Here is a 12,938-nt window from a genome sequence, read left to right on the forward strand (position 1 = left end):
CACAGGGGAAAGCAGTTAGTTTTACCTCAGCTCAGAGTCAAGCCACACTCATTTAACACGGTCACGCTGCAGGAGGGAAGCACTTAATGAAGACAGTGTGTTTCCATCGCGGCTACAAAGGAAACCAGAGGGTGAGGAGGCTCGGCTGCCTCAAGGGAAGTGATAGAGGTTGTGTGCACTTGGTTTGTGCCCGTCGCCTAATTGGCTCACTCCTAATCCCGGTGAGACTATTGGCAAGGGCTGCTCAGAGCACAGAAGGGGTGGGTTATGCTTTCAATGTTAGCGAGAGGTCACAATACCACACGGGAAGGCTTCCGCTTATTGCAAGGCACTGGGCATAACATTGAGAGCCAGCATGTTCCCAGCGTTCTCAGCACAGAAAACTTTTTATTTGATCAGATCACTTCTGAATACTGACCAATGGTACTAGTGGGATTCAGACCTGAGCCACCAGCATCGGAAAGGCCATGGTAGGTGTGGGTTCTCTAGGGAGAAGGGATTAATAAGGAGACTGAAAGATTCCAGAACTAAGGTGTGCCGTTCAAATAGCTTCATGTGTTGAGGAGGCTATCTATGTTCAAGGGAGTGAAAAAGACCGCTTGCCCTGTACTGGTCTTTGGCTACTTTGTGGGTTCTTCTTTTTTCTGCCCTTATCCATCCTTTTTCTACCTTTTCAACCCTAGATAAAAGAGAGAAAGGATGGAGAGAAAAGCAAAGAGATCTCTGAATAAAGTCAGGCGCCAAAATGAGGGTGAGTTATCCTTAGAGTACTTCCTGATGATTACGCCTGTCAAGTTCCTTGGGGGCAAGTTTGATCTTCCCTACCCAGATATCTAATTTCTTCTTATTGTTTCTTTTTGTGCACAACTCCTTAACAAACTGAGACCGACAACCAACAATAACCAGCGTCCAAACAACAGCCCACCACACCTGGGTCCTAGCTTTTATATCCTCTGAAAAGTTCCCCAAATCCCAAATGTCACAGATTCGCGGAAACCCTCTGCAGCTGGCAAAATCACCCCACTGCTACAGCACGTGACGAATCACAGTCAGCTGCTGTGGACAACTTGAAGCAGCCCCATATCCCACACGTGGGGTTAAGAAAAAGCATATTCTTATAATATTTCTGGGGTTTTTGAAGAAACTAACATTTATACATTGTCACTACACCTCCCCTCTCAGAAACCATTGTATTTAAAGTACTAGCAACAGTAACTGAGGAGTCCACCCAAGGTTCCACACCTTCATAAGGAAAGCCAGAAGCGGCCATTTTGCTTTGTCAAAAAGGTACTACCGTTAGCCCAGTGTACACACTGGGTTAGACAATGGTGACCATTCAAAATCTAGATATTCTAGTGTGTCAGTGCACAGCTTGTACGTTTAGAAAGACTATTTATTTTGAGCATATCCTCATAAGGTCTTTATAGGAGCTTAGATCCTTCTAATACCTTTACTGTGTGCTACAACTCACTGTGTAGACCAGTTGGTCTCCAACAACCCTGTGTTGGGTGATGGGGTTATGGACCTGCTCTGCCAGACCCAGTTGATGCCTGTGCCCCGGCCACATTCTTATAATTGCAACCCTGTATGCTGTTGTTTAAGGGGAGGAAGTTAAGTTAAATTTAGATCGTTCTAAATTCTTTCTATTACATATGAAAACATTCCGAAAATTCTTTGTGGAGAGTTGATGGGCAGGATTAGCAATGACTGTACCAACCTCACCCCTTATGCCAGGAGAGATAAGCCACAGGGAGTAGTTTGATAAAGGATTCTCCAAGCTGTCCTAATCATTCCTCATTTGCCCTAAGAGAAAACTGTGAAAATCTATTTCGAATTAAGGGCCAGAATGAAGATGGACAGCACTTTTAGGATTACCTTGTTTGACAGAGCCAGGCACTGAATGGCAGTATTTTGGTTGACAGCAGGCTTCATGTACAACAGGAATCCCATAAGATTATGACAGAGCTAAAAATACTCTTATTGCCTAGTGACACCGTAGCCTCCAAAACACAACATCCTGGTCTCATGTTAGAAGGAAGCTGGTGTAGACAAACTTACCCCGCAGTCACATAAGTAACTATGCTGCGAAGAAGCGTGTGTCTGGTCATACAGAAGTACAGTACATACAGTACGTGCAGCATCACTGATGATGACAATGACCTTTATCTACCTAGCATAAATCTAGTTCATATTTTATTATTTTAATTTTCATTTTATGTGCATGGCTGGCTTTTCTACATGTATTTCTGATCACTATGTGCATGCCTGGTGTCTGCAGAGGCCAGAAGAAGGCATTGGCTCTCCTGGAATTACAGACAGTTGTTAGTCACTGTGTGGGTCCTGGGTATCAAGACTGAATTCCTCTGTACGAGCAGCGAATGATCTTAACTGCTAAGCTGTCTCTCTGCCTCTTTTTATTATTAATTTTAGGGTACACTCATTACACACACATGTTTAAATATATACATAGGAATGTGTGTCTGAGACACACACAGACATATACACATGCACACAGACACACAGGTGCACACATGCACACACGCACACACACGGACACACACAGACACACACGGACATACACACAGACACACAGACACACACACATGCACACATGCACACACACGGACACACACACACAGACACACACGGACACATACACGGACATACACGGACATACACACAGACACACACACACACACACACACACACACACACACACACACACACTCACATCCACACATGGATGAGCTACCTGTAAAGCAGCCTCAGGAAAATCCCTCAGAAAGCAATTTCATCTCAAGAGGCTCCATGCATGTCAATGCCTGAAAGACCTTCCAAGATCTTCTGGTGGGACAAGCTATGAAGGTAGGAGGCAGACTTTGTGTAGGACTCTCCTAATTTGTGTATTTGTGTCAATTTTTTTAACACAAAATGTTTATTAACTTAAAATAATTGAACATAAAAGCATATATAATGGGATTATGTAGGAAGAAAATGTATTCTGTAGCTCTGTTTATTGTGCTTTAAATTATATTTATTATAGAAGCAACAAAGGGTTTAGAAATTTACCAAGTAGAAAAGGTGCACTATGCAAAGATTAATGTATTTTAGAGGAAATTCAAACTAGTAAGAATTTAGTATTGCCCATGTAAACGAGGGTCGTAAAGGTGACAGGAATGTCACCAGGCCTTCTGCTTCAGTGCTTCAGTTGTGAAGTCACATGCATCATGCTTTCCTCTTTATCTTGTATAATTACTGTGCCTTCTCCTTATTTAGGTCTATTAGATATTCAAATACATGCCACTGGATACAGTATGCTAGGGCATAACGTACACTACAAGCGTCGGTGTGGAGTAGACTACCATCCACGCATGTGAGACCCTTCTTTGGTGTTCTCGGTGATTAAGTCTCTTAGTTATCTATTTCTATTATCCTCACAATTAAACGACTCAGTGCACTTTGGCACGTATCAAATATGACAACCATAACTCCTTGACCTCTCAGCAGGACCAGGCATTGTAAAACATCACTGTCTTGAGACTCTTTCGTTCGTTGGTTTCCACAGTTTTACCTCTGCTCTAATTAAACACTTCATTTGTTACCAGTCTCTAAATGTCATTTCCTCCGGAGTCTTTGTCCTCAGCCTGCATCACCTCCCGCCCACCACAACCAACTCAATCACCCAGAATCAAGCAAGTGCCTTCCCCTCAGTCTCAACTTCAAATGCCTAGCGCAGAACCCACACCTTCCTCCCCAATCCCGTTTCTTTCCTGAGACTCCGTTTGCTTCCCACTGTCACCTGTCACCCGCCCAATCATTTCTTGTTTTACTCTATAATTTTCAAAGATGGATTTCCAGAAAGTATTCCTGGTGTCTTCACAGCAGTGCTAGCAGACATTTTAGTAAACATCTCTCACTTCTGCACACCTTGCACAGCAGTTTTCTGAAAATAGCCAGAATTCGAACAGTACTGGTTTTAGAAGCCTTTTCTGCTTCCCTTTCCCCTCCAAATATTTGGGTTCTCCAGTACCTTCCCCATCTCAGCCTGCTTTGCATCTCCCCTCGCCACTCAGGTCTTCAGACTTGTTCCTCTCACCCACTCTCTTCACTTGCTCCCACAATCCAACTGTTGCCTTTGCCCAAAGTGCTTTGATCCGCTCCCTCAGCTCCGTTTTGTTTGCAAACACCCCACATATCTGAAGCCTCTCTCTAAGCTCTGGTCCAGCTCACCTCGTCTGGGGAATTAAACAGTATTTCATTCACACTAATAATGTCATGGGTCCACGGCGCCTTGTCAGCTGTTGCTCTCTTCCCTCCTAGATGACATTATCCCTTAGGAAAATGCTGTCTTTTCTCTCTGTCCAGCTAGGATTGCGCGTTTCGGCTTAGTAGGTGTGTACTCAGGGACTATGGGTGAAGAGGGACTCAGTGACCAGTTTTGAATGAGAGCAAAGGGATGTCCAAGTCCTTGACGACTGACAAAGCCAGGACTCACACTCTGTGAATCTCTTTATCTGCAAGATGAGCTAATTTTATTTCCTACCTGTGAAATATGACAAGACCCAGGATAGGGTAAGGGGAAAGCACGGTGTCAAATACATACAAGTTCTTTCCAGGTCTACTCATTTGTCCGAAATCTATTAACAATAGGAGATTATATAATGGTAATGCCCAAACCGAAAAGACATGTAAGTGTCATAAAACAGATATAGCCACTACCCTGCGTCCTATTGCTCCCACCCCTCAATCATGACATCAGTTTAGTGTGATCTGTACGTAGCATCATGGCATTAAATGTTAGGTAATCAGCAGAAGCCTAATACAGAGAAACAGATGCACTGAACGGAGCATGAACCATGGATTCCTAGCCTTTGCCATCAAATGGCTTTACGGCACACACGTACAAAGATGAAGGATCTGTGTGTCACCACGAGGAAGCCGAGTCTGCATGCACTGCCGCGTGCATGCATGGTTGAAGTGCACATAAGGTTTGAAAGTGAAATGTCACCCTCACTCACTTGAACAGTTGGTCCCCAGCGGGTGGCACTGTGGTGGGAGATTCAGGAGTCTACAGGACACGAGTTGAGGAGTGGGCCTGCCATCTTTCTTCCAGTTTGGCCCTCTGCCTCCTGCTCAGTGTTACCTGGCGAAAGGTCCCTGTCCAGTCTCTGGTACTATCATACTTTCTGTGCCATAATTAACTGAAATTCCCTGGAATTATGATCCCCATGCTGTCCTCCTTCTCTTACACGACTTTTCAGGAATGTCCTCAGGGCAATGAGAGACAGAACAGACTCAGTACAGTTATTTACATTCAGAAGAACCCAGGAAATATGCACCCTTAACACTCCTTGCATTCGATATACAAGGAAACCTAGGCAGGCAGCAAACTGTCATGAACCAGAGCTGCCTCTGAGACTCAGTCAGGTTGAATTTACTCAAGCATTCTGTCTCGGTGGCATGGTCCACTGTGCATTCTCAACACAGGACAGTTTCTTTTGCTTTTATTCAAAATGGAGCTTGGGTGGTGATGACTCCACATGTGGTAGTTACCAGTTCTGCTGGTCCCCCACCCCACAGAACCCCACCATGCCATTTGGATGCCTTGAAAAAGGTATTTTATCTGTAAAGTCCATAGCCTCTTTTACATATGAATAACTATGAATAGCTGGAAAAGATCAAGGCCCTTTAACAAGCTAAAATGCAGCTATTCAAATGGGAAAACCACTGAATTCTTTTGTTAGCTCACTAGCATTCCATCAAACTGTCCTGGAGCAAAGGAGGAAGATTTACCAATTGTTCTCTAATAGATTTTCCCATCGTCTTCGGGAAAAGTTCCCGGACACCAATTACATTTCTATCACAACCAACAGGACTCACTGCATTAACCTGCCCCAGTTCCCTTCCCTGCTGCTGATTCCCATAGTGAGATGTTGCACTTTACTGGGTAGCACAGCCTTCAGGAAGGGATGCTGTGAAAGCTCTCTCTCCCCAAAGCACCCAGTCCCCACACCTCCCATGTCCCCACTACATCTAACCTGGGCGGGGGGCACATGTGCTTGCAGTTTAAGGGGCACTAGGATCTTCACAGCTCTTCCGATCATAAGGGCTCATTTCCCCCCAATCCTCTCACATCCAGCGCGCTCTTAACTGTTTTCTTAAAATGTATTCTAGAGCACGGCGTCCTATTTGTCCAGTGTCAGCTACTGAAGCCTTCTTAGGTTATCTACCTGTTTTCATTGCTAGCTTGTATTTTTATATTTGAGTCACTTCTTTAGTACTTCCCCTGTGCCAGGTTCTACACTGGATTACTGCAGGCAGTACCCTGCAGTGTTTCCCCACAGGGCATCTCATCTATCTCATTAGTTCTAAGGAGATTAGGACACACCTAGCACGTCTGAAGTCATGATGCCTTGATCTGTCAAGGTCAGCTATAGCTAACTTGCGGGAGTGGGCTTTCTTCTATGTGCATACAACGGTTAGTTCTTCAAATCGGTGACATTTTAGATTTCACTAAGCACCACTTTTCCTTCCATTTGAAAGTCACACAAATGAAGCCTCTGCACACTGAGGGATTTTCTTGAGTTTCGGCGAGTTTGCACTAGTTAATAAGCAGCTGCATGTGGCATTGGAGGGGAGGCACCGTTTCTTTGACTCTCAACTGCAGCCTAAAGACAGGGGTTCATCCTGTAATACCAACTCTTCACCACTCTCACTCAGTCTTCAGAACCCCTGGGACTCAAGTCCCAGATATGTCACCATATTAGCAAGCGACTTGGGCATGTTGGCTAAACCTCATCTGTAAAACACAGAAATAACTCTAACCCCAAATTTCTGAGACAATCACTGAGATTTTCCACTCAACCTCTCAGCATCATGAGCAAGGAACATTAGTGACCAATGGCAGTAATGTTTCATAATGTTTCATAAGTTTTTTCACAAGGAGAAATTCGTAACTGCTAAAGTTTGTGCAGCCTCTTAGCCCTGCCCCAATTTTGTTCCAGATGAGACATTATCATAATTGTCATCTCTCCCTTCCTCTCTATTTCATTACCGATGCTTTACATGGTAGAAATTATAATTCTAAACTTGTTAGGAAGTCTGTTATATACACTGGCTAGTTCCATGATCACTTCAGTTCTACAAAACGTGTTCTGAGAGTCTGCAGTGCTACTCCCACAGCACTTCATAGACAGGAATAGAGGGTAAGAAAAACATTCTTCTTCTTCTGAGTCCTTTGAAATCTAATACATAAGAATAAACATACACAGTAGTGAGATTCGGGTACACAGATATAAATGCTTTAAAATACGTGCAAACTAAGGACAAGAGAAAGTGGTTTAAAAAAGCATTCATATCTAGAAGGAGTCACATGGGGAATCTTTTAAATGGAGATAGTACTTCAGGTGCCTCTTGAAGACAAGATTATATGGCAGACCTAAGAACAGAGGGAATTCTCGGTCAGAGGGAGTCCTCAGATAGAACACAGCATAAGCGAAAGCATTGGACTGATTTCTTCTTCCACCTCTGTTGGAACAGCTCATCTCAGAATAACCTTCCTGATAATGACGACAAGTCAGTGTAAGCTGTGCATCAGGCTGGAGAAACAACTCAATGATCAAGGATGTTTGCCACTCTTGTAGAGCATCCATATTTGGTTCCCGACTCCTAGGTCAGGGGCCTTAGAACTCCCTGTAACTCCAATTCTGGGTGATCCAACACCCTCTCCTGGCTTCTGTGGGCCCCTCCATGCACACGATCCACCTACACTCACTTGGGCACATTCATGTATGCACGAGATTAAAGAAAAAGCTAACAGGTGGCTAGACTGTTTAAGTGGACGGCCACCGTGGAGATGTGAAAGACAAGGGGAGCCAAGGTCCTAGAAAGAACCAGACGCGAGGTACGGTTAGCCCTATATTTGCTTCTGCTTTCCACCTCATGGACTCTGCTAAGCTGGGTCTCCAAACACATGAACCAAACAGTAGCTGCCTAGGGTGCAGTCCTACTAGGACAGATGGGAAGAAAAATGGAGTATGAGGGCTTCCAAAGCTGCAAGACGGTGAGAGATGAAGGATTAGTGTAAAAGAGAACCGTAAGTTGGTTAAGAATGCTCTGTGGGAGAGAATCAACCCCACAGAGACTTGATGTGACAGGATGGGAAGATGCCCAGGGGACCCCTACCCTCTTGGAGGAGGAGGGGAGAGACTTGTGAGGGGGACCAAGAGGGAGTAGCAATTGGGATATAAAATGAACCAATAAATAGATTTTTAAGAAGAATGTTCCGTGTGTGATTTCCATGGGGTCTCTGGGGACAGCATAACTTGCTCACTAACGGGTGAAGTGTCATGAATCCAACAAGCTATCAAGGTGACAAGCTACCTGGTGATCGGGCAAGCTGAGCTTGAATAGAGGGTCTGACGACAGGGTAGACATTGCATCTTCCTCCAAGGAGAAGCTTGCTTGGTAAAGCACTGGGGAGGGCTGCTGTAGGAGTCAGAGTAGCTGTCTTCAAACCTTCATGGCAGTGCCACAGATCACCAGGCTGACAGCACTAGTCACACTGGGCTGTGGGACAAAGGCTGGAACAAACACTCTCTAAACCTTCCATGGATAATACAGAAAAAAGCCTTCTTCCCACCCATGCAAATCACATGCTTGTGGTCTTGAGGAAGGCAGTAAGACTTGGGCACTTGGCGGATCCCGCTGGTAAAATAAAATTAGAAATTCACGACTTTTAATCACTTGGATAGAGAGCTGAACTTGATGACCACTAAAACCTCCCATCACTGAAAATCTGACTTTATTTTGTGGTTACTTTAAAAGTAACATGGCAACATATGGGCAATTTTGATACTACAGACAGAGAAAATATATAGATCAAAATTCCTTTAGGCAGAATATAAGTTTGCACAGTTAGACATTTTTGGCCTATCATCCAGAGCTCTGTGCATGAGCAAAGCCACATGCATGTACTTAGAGGTGGAGATGAAGGGCCATGAATGTTTTCTGTAAGAATTTTACAAATGCAATGTGCCAAGATTGGTGCTGAAATAAGCAACAAGGGAGACACTAAAAGTAGACAAGTGAGTTACTGAGCCCGAAGAACCACAAGCGCAGTCACAGAAGTTAGTATTTAAGGTCAAGATGGTGGCAATTTAATGAGTGAGTGCAACTGTTCTGGGACTACGCGTAGCCAAGCACAATCACAACCTAAGCTACTGTGCGCTTTACACGTGCAGACACCCTTCATTCACATGATGGGAATCTGTCACTCATCTTGACTTTGAAAGAACGTTTTCAAATAAGGGGATGAAATGGGTTTGCATATGAAATACCAATGTATACATTTTTTTAAAAAAAATCACAGTAAGAGAATATAAATAGAATGATTTTTTTTTTGTAAAAGTAAAATCAGCATTCAGTACTAAGAATTTGCATAGGCCTCTTTTATATTAATAGGATTATGGGTAGGAGTAGAACTCATTTCTTCAAGAACTCCATCACTTTTGACTAGCAAGAGTAAATCATTCTATGAGAACTGTAGCTATTAATTCAGCCAAAATATATAGACAAGGAGTATAATCTATCAAGGGCATTACCATACACCCTGGGGGCAATGCATTACTTGTGGAATAAATCTATAACAAGAAGGGCATCTTATTCAACAAAAAGATGTGAAATTCTGCAAATTCCCTAAGTAGAATGCCAATAATAACTTGGTACGTTACTTGATTTTTGTGGGAGGCAGCATGTGCAGACAGCTTATCAGCTTTAGGAAAAATCTGCCTCTATAAAATACTATAAATGTAAAATCCACGGTGAATTAAGAACATTATGCATCTTGTGACTTATCCAAAGCTCTAGATTAAGACCACAGATCTACTGTTCTTAGGGAAACCTGTGACTTCAGACAAGTTTTCCTGTGAAGGGGTGGGGAGGCAGTTTATCTGCGTCAACTGTGGGCCTCACACATGGCTGCATAACTAAACGTGGGGATCGTACAAAAACAGTAATGCTAAAAAATTATGAATTCAAAATAACCACAAATTAGTGCAAAATGAAACACATAATGAATCCAAAGTGTGTTCAGCTGCATTCACCTGTGCTGCATCTGGAGACTTCGCTGCAGCCCCCGCTCTGAACACGCAACACATGCACTTTGCACAGCACACACTGCCCAGCATGCAGTGCCAACCTCAGTGTCTGAAACCCACTGCTTACGTCTACCGTGTGCTATGAACTGCAGGGCTTTGCTGCACATGTGACGTTTTCTGCTCTTACAGAAACACAATGGTTCAATAATGGAAAACAAAGATGTGGATTTTTTCTACTGTTATTCTTCAGCATGTAAGTATATTAGCTTATCTTTATATTACATTGTATTATATTAGAATTTGGGGTTTTAAAAATTCCTATCTTGTGGGGCTGGAAAGTTGGTTTAGTAAGTAAAATATTTGCCCCCAAAAGCATGGTGACCAAAGTTTGGATCCTCAGCACCAGGTAAAAACCAGGTAGGTGTGACATTGTATTGCTTTATCTGCAATTCCCATGCTGGGAGGAGAAGGTGGATCTCAACATCCCATTGGCCAACCAGCCTAGCCAAACTGGTGAGCTCCAAGTTCAGTGAGAAACCCTACCTTAAAGAATAGGGCAGAATACGACGGAGGAAGACATACAGTGTTGACTTCTGGGTTCCATATTCACACAGACACATGCACACACCTGTACATGAATGAGTACGTGCTCACACCCACACAAACATATGTATTTCTGAAATGACTTTACACATATTTTTTGCCGTTTTGCACTATGTGCTGATTCTCAGCCCTGATGATTACAAAATCAAACTATCCATCAGTCCCAAAAGCTAACAGTGATGTTCATAGTCTATATCCTGTGATATTACAGATATAAACAAGATCAGACATAAAAGCACATAAGCACTTGCATTCCATTCGCATGCATAGCTTATTTTGTTCCCCAATAATTGGTAAATTATTTGTCACCAAAGAATTGGTTTACAATAAATGTTTTATGATTATCAATAAATATTTGAATTGTATATCTTTTGGAGCCTATGTGCCTGGAATTTCACATGTTTCTTGGGCTGAAAAGGGTTATGAGTGGAAATTATTTGAGTAATCTCGAGATAGAGACTATGCTCTCTAGTACTGACCTTCTCTGGTATTTAATACAATGAAGGTTTCCTGAGTTCCTCTAATAAGTGAGGTGTTAATTAAATACATAAACCTGGAACTGAAAAACAGTATTTTTGTAGAAAGGATGCCTTGTCTTCCTTTTCCTCCACAATGTGGTTTCCTGGATGAAGGGAGGTGGAGTATCTGGAGGTGGAGCTCTGGGTATTAGAATAGCCAGTCTGTCCCTCAGAGACTGGTTGCTGACTGGTTTCTCCTCAGTCATTTCCCTTTGAAACCTTTGTGGGAGTGATGCAGACTCCACTCTGGGAAGCTCATGTGTGTACTGTTGTAAGGCTGAGTTCATGAGTACTGAGGCAGGTCCGAATTGGGGTTTCAGGGGAGTGGATTAAAGGGAGTTGGAGAGGATTACCTCATACTCATCTGTGGTTGACCCCTGGCCCCAGTGACCCTGACCAGTGAGACCCACTTGTGCATGAGGCAAGGTTCATTGTATTTATGTTTTCCTCTGAACATGGAGGACTTTAGAAAAGTCCTCATTTGTAGATGACACAGTAGGTACCCTGACAGCATCCCGTTTGCCTTCCCACTATCTCTAGAAGGGTGACATGTTTGCTGTGTCAGAAATTCTTATTCTTCAAAAAACATTTTTTTTTAGACTGATACTCATCCAAGAGCCTTGGAAGGACGGGTCCTCAGTTGGTTCTCCTGCAGGACAGCACCATCGGTTGTTGTCTGCTTATTTATTTTAGTAATGGCAATCACCAAGTAAACTAATCAAGAGCTGAAATCTGAGCTGTGTGCGTGTTTATAGTTCCTTATTTTAGTTGGTGAATTGGTAAGCGGAATGAACTGTTAATAGGAGACAACGGAAGATGTCTTCACAGCCCAGTGAGTTGTAATTGCTTTAACATAGCATTAGAGTATGCTCGAACATATTAACCTAATCGGAAACTTCATTTTAATTCAAATTCCCACTCATTTGTGAATTTGCAAAGTCCATTGTAACAATTATGCACCCGCTTTTCAAAAAGTAAGGGTAAAATGTTGAGTGGACTCAGGGTTATGCTAAAGTTCAAAATGAATTCTAACTGGCATCACTAAGGAAAATGGCCTTTATTCTTCCTGCTTATAATATATATATCAGCTTATGACTAAATTAGGAAACTTAGATACAAAAGGCTTTTGTAAATAATAGGTCACTACTTAATATCCTAGCTCAGTACAGACAGTAGAGGTATCAGATGGCAAGAAGCAAAATTACAAGAATTATTTAATTAATGAGATTTTCTAATTTAACTGAATTGAGTTGTAATTGGGTGGAGAGAATTTCAAGAAAGTCACAAAGTTCAAGAGGCTGAAAAAAGGGTAATGACTTCTTACTCTGCTTCTTAATCAACTTCGGATCAAGCATCCCTTCATATGTTCATTGGGTAGAGTCCTAGGAGGTGGGGGAGGGCTTACATTGCAAGGTGGACCTGGTAAATTTGTTTTACACCCATCCATTCTTATAGGATATTTTGTTTCCCCTCTGGAAACCATCTATGCCATCCCCACTCCTCCTGCTTCTATGAAGGTGCTCCCTCACCCACCCACACACTCCCTCCCACCTCCCCACCCTGTCATTCCCCTACATGGAGGCATCGAGCCTTCACAGGACCAAGGGCCTCTAAATTACTATTCCTTCCTTTAAACACTTGCTCTTAAAGCCAGGTGCCTCCCACCAAGTAAAATCCACCTAGAGGGGCGAGAGATAATCTGAAAAACTGGTTGATATTC

At 43.0% G+C, this 12,938-nt stretch overlaps 1 protein-coding gene and 1 long non-coding RNA gene across 3 annotated transcripts in view; one reads left to right on the forward strand and one right to left on the reverse strand.

Annotated features, from left to right (window-relative positions):
* Rnf150 (ring finger protein 150) overlaps positions 1-12,938 on the reverse strand; it is a 223,702-nt gene that overhangs the window by 193,471 nt on the left and 17,293 nt on the right.
* LOC147999405 (uncharacterized) lies at positions 287-10,350 on the forward strand. Its single transcript, XR_015644065.1, has 3 exons — positions 287-470; positions 684-751; positions 10,287-10,350. It is a non-coding gene; the product is annotated as an uncharacterized LOC147999405 (long non-coding RNA).

Source organism: Rattus norvegicus, chromosome 19 (assembly GCF_021556685.1).
Source record: "Rattus norvegicus strain SHRSP/BbbUtx chromosome 19, alternate assembly SHRSP_T2T, whole genome shotgun sequence".
NCBI classification, from domain to species: Eukaryota; Metazoa; Chordata; class Mammalia; order Rodentia; family Muridae; genus Rattus; species Rattus norvegicus.